A 7,616-nucleotide genomic window follows, 5' to 3' on the forward strand; every position below is an offset into this window, starting at 1 on the left:
ATTCCATGTGCACTTGAAAAAAATGTATATTCTATTGTGGGAGGATGTAGTGTTATGAAAATATCAACCAAATCTAATTGTTCTATTGTATCATTTAATTTCTCTGTTGCCTTATTAATTTTCTGTCTGGAAGATCTGCCCAGCGATGTTAATGGGGTGTTAAAAGTCTCCTACAACGATTGTATTCCCATCAATTTCTCCCTTTATATCTGTTAGTATTTGCTTTATGTATTTGTTTAGCTGCTCCTATATTGGGTGCATATGTTAATGAGTGTAATATCCTCATCTTGTATTGCTACTTTAATCATTATAAAGGCCTTCTTTCTCTTTCTTTATGGCCTATATTTTAAAGTCTATTTTGTCTGAAATCAGTATTGCTACTCCTGCTTTCTTGTCATTTCCATTTGTGTGGAATATCTTTTTCCATCATCTTACTGTAAATCTGTGTGTGTCCTTCTTCCTAAAGTGGGTTTCTTGTATGCAGCACATTGTAGGTTCTTGTTTTATTATCCAGTCTTCCACTCTATGTCTTTTGATTGGAGCATTTAGTTCATTGGCATTTACAATAACTATTGATAGATGTGTGTTAATTTTCATTTTGAACTTGGTTTTGCAGTTGATTTGGTATTTCTTCTTTGTTCCTTTCAGTTTTCTTTTTGTGGCTTCATAATTTTCCTTTGTATTATCTTGGTTTCTTTTTAGTGCTTGTAACTGTATTGTAAGCTTTCGGTTTGTGGTTACCCTGTTTTGCACATATATTAACCCATTACTATATCTGTTTGTTTTAAACAGATAGTAATATAAACTCAAACCCATCCTACCAAGAACAAAAAGAAAAAAGAAAAAAAGAAAAGAAAAAACTCCATTATATTTTCTTGCTCCCCTCTCCCACCCTTAATGATTTCGATGTCCTCTTTTACAATTTCGTGTTTATTCTGTTGTAATTCATTGTAGCAATCACCTTTCCAATCATGGTTTTCTCCTTTTTGTAGCATCCTGCTTCTTTTCTGTTTAGAGTAGAACTTTCAATATTTCTTTTAGCATAGGTTTAGTGTTGCTAAATTCTTCTAGTTTTTCTTTGTGAAATTCTTTATCTCTCCTTCTATTCTAAAGGATAGCCTTGCTGGATAAAGTATCCTAGGTTGCATCTTTTTTTTCATTCAGGACTTTGAATATATCTTGCCACTCCCTTCTGGCCTGCAGTATTTGTGTAGAGAAATCACCTGAAAGCCTTATGAGGGTTCTTTTGTAATTAAGTCTTTGTTTTTCTCTTGCTGCCTTTAGAATCATTTCTTTATCCTTAACTCTGGCAATCCTGATTATAATATGTCTTGGTGTGGGTTTGTTTGGGTTCTTCTTGTTTGGGACCCTCTGTGATTCCTGTACATGGATATCTGATTCCTTCTTTAGGTTTGGGAAGTTTTCAGTCATGATTTCTTCAAATACCTTTTCAATCCCGTTTGGCTCTTTCTTATCCTTTTGGGACCCCTATTATGCCTAGGTTGGCACGCTTTATATTACCCCATAGGTCCCTTATATTGTTTTCATTGGTTTTTGTTTTCCTCTCAGCTGTTCTGATTGGGTGATTTTGTTGTCCTGTCTTCTAAGTCACTTATTTGTTCCTCTGCATTATCTAGCCTACTTTTTACAGCCTTTAGCTCAGCTCTCATCTCAGCAAATAAGTTTTCCAATTTTAATTGGCTACTCTTTATAGTTTCAATTTCCTTTTTGACATATTCTCTGTCTCTATATACAGTCTCTTTTAGTTCCTTCAGTATTTTGATCACTGCTTTTTTGAAATCATGATCTAGTAGACTATCAAAGTCTGTTTTATTGATTATTCTTTCAGGGAATTTCTCTTGTTCTTTTAATTGGGAGTGGCTCCTCTGCTTCTTCATTTTACTTACATCTCTCTGATACTATGGCTTATGGAGTATCAGTTATCTACTGTGGTCATTAAGGGGTTTATTTATTTATTTATCTAAAGTGGATGCAGAAATAAAACAAAAAATAAATTTAAAGAAAAAAATATTTAAAAACAATATAATCTATAACAGAAGAACAAATTGAAGAGACATAAAAATCGAGTTGAGAGCAAATTTTATAAAACTTAAAGGAGGAAAAAAACGTGAAAACAGTGTAAACAGTAACAGAAGAACAAAACAAAAATAAAGATCAAATTGAGACAAAAGAATAATAAAAATATTTTAAAAAGAAAAATTTAAAGGGATTAAAAAATAGAAAAAAAATTTTAAAAGTAAAAATTTAAAAAGTTAAAGAAAAAAGAAAAGAAAAAAAGTGGATGTATTCCCATGGAGATTGTTCACTCTTAATCATTTTGTTGAGGGGTCCTTCTTAAGTTTGGGTGGTTGCCAAGTCTTCCTTCCCTGCCTTTTGCCTGTTATCCCTTTGGTTGGGGGTGTAGCTGGTGATCTGGTAGCCAGAGCCTGCCCTGGCTATTGAACAGGGCCTCCTTTGTGTTTTGTGGTTGTTGCCGATCCTGCCTTTTCCCTGCTGTGAGAACTTCACTCACTGGTCCCAGAGGCCCTCTGGTTGTGCCCCTGGTCTGTGCTGCTCCCAGTGTTGGTAGGGAGGTGGGTCACATCCCCCTTTGCTGAACTAGTGCATGGTAGGCAGGTGGGTTGCTCCCCCGCTCCAAGCAGCTCCCTGCACCATGTCAGGTCCGTGCTTCATAGGTGGACTCAGAAAATGGCTGCACCAGCCCTTGCCCTTGCTCTGTGCCAGAACTCTGCTCCTTGTTCATTTGTCTTAGAGGCATGAGTTCACAGAGGCACCGGGGCAGAACATTCCTATCTGCCTGGGGCTATAAACAAATCAGTCCAGCCTATGAAGTTGCAGACCCCCCTAGGTACAGGAGCCCCTACATTCAGGTTTCAACCCTGCCTCTGCCTGGGTGGCACGCAGCAGAGGATATGGTTGCTGTAGCTGAGCTCCGCCTCTTTTCTCCCGAGAACACGCCAGTAATCGTGCCACAGGTCTGAAGAGACAAAGGCTTTAGTACCCCTCCCCTCACAAGCACACCAGCAATGTCACTTTACTTTTTTTTTCTTTCATATTTTATGAGGGACCCAGGTTGTTCTGATCTGTATACCCTCCCAGCAATGGCACACAGCACACTGCAGTCCCCCAAGGTTGCCTCTGTACAGACTGCTGGAGTCCTCCACCAGGCTCGAGCAGTCTATCTCCTCCCACACCTGCCAGTTCGCATCTAGGGCTGGGAGCCGTGGGGATCCTTAGTGCCCGTTTAACTTAGTTCTGTCAGTCAAGGGCTATTCTGTACAGATCCAAGCCTAGGAGATTCCCCCTCCATCCTGCTGACTCTTCATTGGAGAAGGGGAGACCCAGGGAATGAGGGCTATTCTTCCTTTGCCGCTCCCTCCCCATGGGACCAGTCCTGCACTATTTTCCTTTTTCTTCTTTTTCACTTTTGTCCTATCAGATTAGTGGCATATTTTGTCTTTTGAAGAAGGCAATGTTCTGTCAAAGTTCAGCAGGTGTTCTGATTGGATGGGTGGGTCTGTGGATGTCAGTCTTGGTGTATTGGTGGGAGAGGGTAAGGTACGAGCATCCTTCTACTCAGCCATCTTGACACTTCTCTTTTCAATTTTTAATATCTTTATCTTTTTATTCTACTGTCCTAAAATTCCTCTATTTTATCTCCCTGCTCTAGTGACTTTAAAACTGCTGCCACATTATGAATCACTATATTGTACACCTGTAACTTATATAATATTGTACACCAACTATATTTCAATTTAAAAAGTTAAATTTTTTTTTTAAAAAACTGATGCCATATTTTTAATTTTTGAGTTTTTTCCCATAATGTTTCTTATTTAGAGAACCCTATTCATTCATTCACTCAGTATATAATTTTGGAGTATTCACTATGTGCCAGGCATTATTGCAAGTACTGGGGATATGGCAACAAATGAATAGAGCTTATATTCACAGAGTTTATATTTTAATGGAGCGATAGTCAGTAAACAAGATAAATATGCAAAACACTTGGCATGCTAATTGATGATAAGCAGAAAAATAAGGCAGGGAGGGAAAGAGTATGTCAGATGGTTCTTGTTTCATGTGTATAACATCCAAAACATGTGAGGACGTGTTTCGCCAAAATCGTCTTCCATAACTTTCAATCGCCTCCATTTTAAAAAAATTTCCTTTTTCTCTGTTTTCTTGTCTTTCATGGTAGAGATTTTCCTCAAATGTCTGGCTCCTGTTGATGATGGGGCTCTGAAGAGCTTGCTGGATGCTCTAAGCTAACAGATACAGCCTGCCAGCTGATAGGCTTCTCTGCTTTTCTGCTGGGTCCCAGTTGCCAATGTTTGCAGGTCTTTTGGGGGAGCCATTTTCACCAGAGAAATCCTCCTCCTATTGCCTGAAGATATATAGCTGAGTGGGAGAAGTGGGACTCCCACATGAATGTAGACTTTCACTCAACTCCCCTGCTTTCAGTGGCCCTCAGCTGTGCCTTGTGCCTGAGTTCACACCTGCTCTACTCAACTGTTGTAGGCTTCCACACAGGTAGGGGAAGGGATCTATTGTCACACTGCTTCTTATTCAAACTTTTCACCAGTTCTTCTAATTTCTGCACCTTCCTGGGGTTCACTTGCAAGAAGGGTCTCTTTTCTTAATCGCTTCATCCCTACACATGGGTTTCAGCTTTCTCTGGCTTGTTAAGTCAGTTATCAACTCCTCCTTACATTTCCAGCCTCTGTATTTTGTTGACCTCTCTTGTTTACTGGTGCTTCCACTCTCATTCTTTCACTGTGTGTTTTTATCTCTTTTATTACTTTACGTAAGTCTAGTTTAGGTGGGAAATAGAAGTCAATGCCTGTGCTCAGTCTAACATGTTTAACTGGAAATCCTCCCCACCCTTTTTAACTGCCACTAGGATTTTCTCCTCACATCTCCTGAGATGCTCTTGTCAGTCACTAGTAAACTGTCTTTCCACATCTAGTCACCAATTCTCTGACCTCATTTTACAATCCTTTTAAAACCTCTGCACAGATCACCTTTGTCTTCACTGGCTTCCCTGACTCCACATTCCCCTACTTTTTCTCTTCTCTCTGGCCACTCCTTCCTCTCTAGACTGGAAATGGTTGGTGCCCCAAGGCTCATCCTGGAAATTCTTCTGTTTGGAATATTCACTCCCTAGTTGAGTTCATCCAATACTGTTTTCAAACATCACCTGAAAACAGATGACTCTCAAATTCCTCTCTCTAGTCTTGTCCTCTCTCTCTTGAACACCAGTATACTCAACCTGTCTACTTAAATGTTTTATGGGTATCTCTGTCTTAACATGTTCCTAATCTAAGTTGACAATTTCCTCCAAACCTCTATTTTAGTAAATATGCCCAGTTGTCCATGCCAAGAACCTCAGAGTCTTCTGTGTCCTGTTTATTGAACAAGTTGGAATTGGTAGGGTGCAAGTAGAGAGAAGCATTATTTTTTCTCATGACTGTCCCCAGAAAATCTTATCTGTGACTTCTCAGATAGATTTTACAGTTTTTCCCTTTTCTTCTTAGAAATTAAAAAAAGAGAATCATCATTTTGCTCATAAAAGTCCAGTCCAGTAAAATACCCAAACTCAAACTCTGCTTCAGTTGAAACCTCTTTCCTTCCTTAGCTCTGCCAGAGTCAAGAGTTTGAGATGTCCACGTGGAACCCTTATTCCTACGCTTTGTGTTTCCACATGGTGGGACATCCCTGGAGAAAAACTTCCAGCCTTTTTTACACTCCCAGGGAAGTGTGAATTGGTGAATTTTGGAGAACAGACAAGGTCAAGTGTGCTCAGTCTCCTCTTGGTACACTCTCTGGGGTCAGCAGGCTGACAGGCGTGTTCCCATTTGCACTTGGCTGCACGTGCTTGATGCAGCAGCTCTGTGGAGGCTGCAGTTTTCCCCCTGGGGCAGAGACTAGGAGGTATCTGTGTCTGATTTATGGGTGGAAGTAACTAGTGCTCTTGATTGTCCATCTAAACCACATCCTCCAGACTAGCCTTTTTTCTGTAGCAAGGCTGGTATTTGCTATATATTCATCTTATTGCTGTATCTTCTTCATTGGTTTCTGAACTAGGCTAAGTAGAGGAAGTGTCCTTTACTGATCATCTAACAGCCTGATATTCTACTAGGGGGAAGATGTACATGTGTTTTCCTTTGCAAGCCCCCCTTCCCCTCTGGCTTTCTTGGGTTCCTGGCATGGGGATAGGACTCAAGGGATTGATACAAAAACACTCACCTGACTGGGAAAGCTGTGACCTGATGTCAGGGCTTCTGTGGAAGATGAATATATGAGGCTGTCTGTGGGTTTCTGGAGAGCCACTTTCAGGACCTCAATGTCCACACTGTTTCCTCCAACTCCGCTGAGTCCCTGGATCCTGCTGCACACCCTTTGACCACTTTACCTGCCCCCCAATCCCAACCCGTCCTATAAGCAGGGTCTCCAACTTTCTTTCCCTTCCCATAGAGTTCAGGCCTTCCACCTTTACTTATACCAGGGACCTCAAAATTGCTGGGTCTCCTCTAAGTGGCCCAAGCTCTCCCAATGTGGGTCCCTCCCCTGGGCTGGCAGGTGCTTGGCACCTCAGCCTCCCAAGTCCCACAAGTGAAGCCCTCCCTAGACTCAGCCTCCCTGAAGATACACTGACCCCTAACCTGTCACCTTCCCTCCTGTCAGCCCCTCTCCTGTCACCTCCTCTCCTGTCATCTCCCCTCCTGTCACCTCCCCTCGTATCACTTCCCCTCCTGTCAGCCCCTCACCTGTCATCTCCCTCCTGTCACCTCCCCTCCTGTCACCCTCTCCTGTCATCTCCCCTCCTGTCACCTCCTCACCTGTCACCTTCCCTTCTGTCAGCCCCCTCCTGTCACCTCCCCTCCTGTCACCCTCTCCTGTCATCTCCCCTCCTGTCACCTCACCTGTCACCTCATCTGTCACCTCTCCTGTCAGCCCCTCTCCTGTCATCTCCCCTCCTATCACCTCCCCTCCTGTCAGCCCCTCTCCTGTCACCTCCCCTCCTGTCAGCCCCTCTCCTGTCACCTCCCCTTCTGTCAGCCCCCTCCTGTCACCTCCCCTCCTGTCACCCTCTCTCCTGTCATCTCCCCTGTCACCTCCTCACCTGTCACCTCATCTGTCACCTCCTCTCCTGTCAGCCCCTCTCCTGTCACCTCCCCTCCTGTTAGCCGCCCTCCCGTCATCTCTCTGCCTCACTTCCTCTCAGGTGCCCCCCAAGAGCCCCTTATCCCCCAGGCCTTCCCCTCTCGCTGCCAAGTCTCCCGTCACACTCACCCAGAGCCGCCAGTCTCTGGCTCTTCTTCAAGGGAACTTGCTGCTCTCCAGACCCCCTGCCTTCTGGCCTTGGGAGGGACCCTCCTCAAGGGTCAGTCTTCCTCAGGAGCCCCTTGGTGGCCTCGCCCTGAAACTTTGCTCCATAGGTAGCTCGGGGCTGACGGACTACGGCGTCTGGCGCGACTGGAAGTCGCGCTCCTCCTGGCCTCGCCCAGCCGCCAAGCCCCGCCCCGCCCCGCCCTCAGGCCCAGGCCTCGCCCCAGACCACCCAGGCCCCACCCAAGCACCGCCCACCAACACTG

The 7,616-nt window shown here is 43.7% G+C and overlaps 1 long non-coding RNA gene across 1 annotated transcript; it reads right to left on the reverse strand.

Moving 5' to 3' along the window:
- Positions 1 to 3,074: 3,074 nt before the first annotated feature.
- Positions 3,075 to 7,590, reverse strand: LOC116666040. Its single transcript, XR_004322901.1, has 2 exons — positions 7,315 to 7,590; positions 3,075 to 6,302 (listed from the first exon to the last, which is right to left on the reverse strand). It is a non-coding gene; the product is annotated as an uncharacterized LOC116666040 (long non-coding RNA).
- Between the last annotated feature and the right edge of the window lie 26 nt (positions 7,591 to 7,616).

This window comes from Camelus ferus, chromosome 1 (genome assembly GCF_009834535.1).
Source record: "Camelus ferus isolate YT-003-E chromosome 1, BCGSAC_Cfer_1.0, whole genome shotgun sequence".
Lineage (NCBI taxonomy): Eukaryota > Metazoa > Chordata > Mammalia > Artiodactyla > Camelidae > Camelus > Camelus ferus.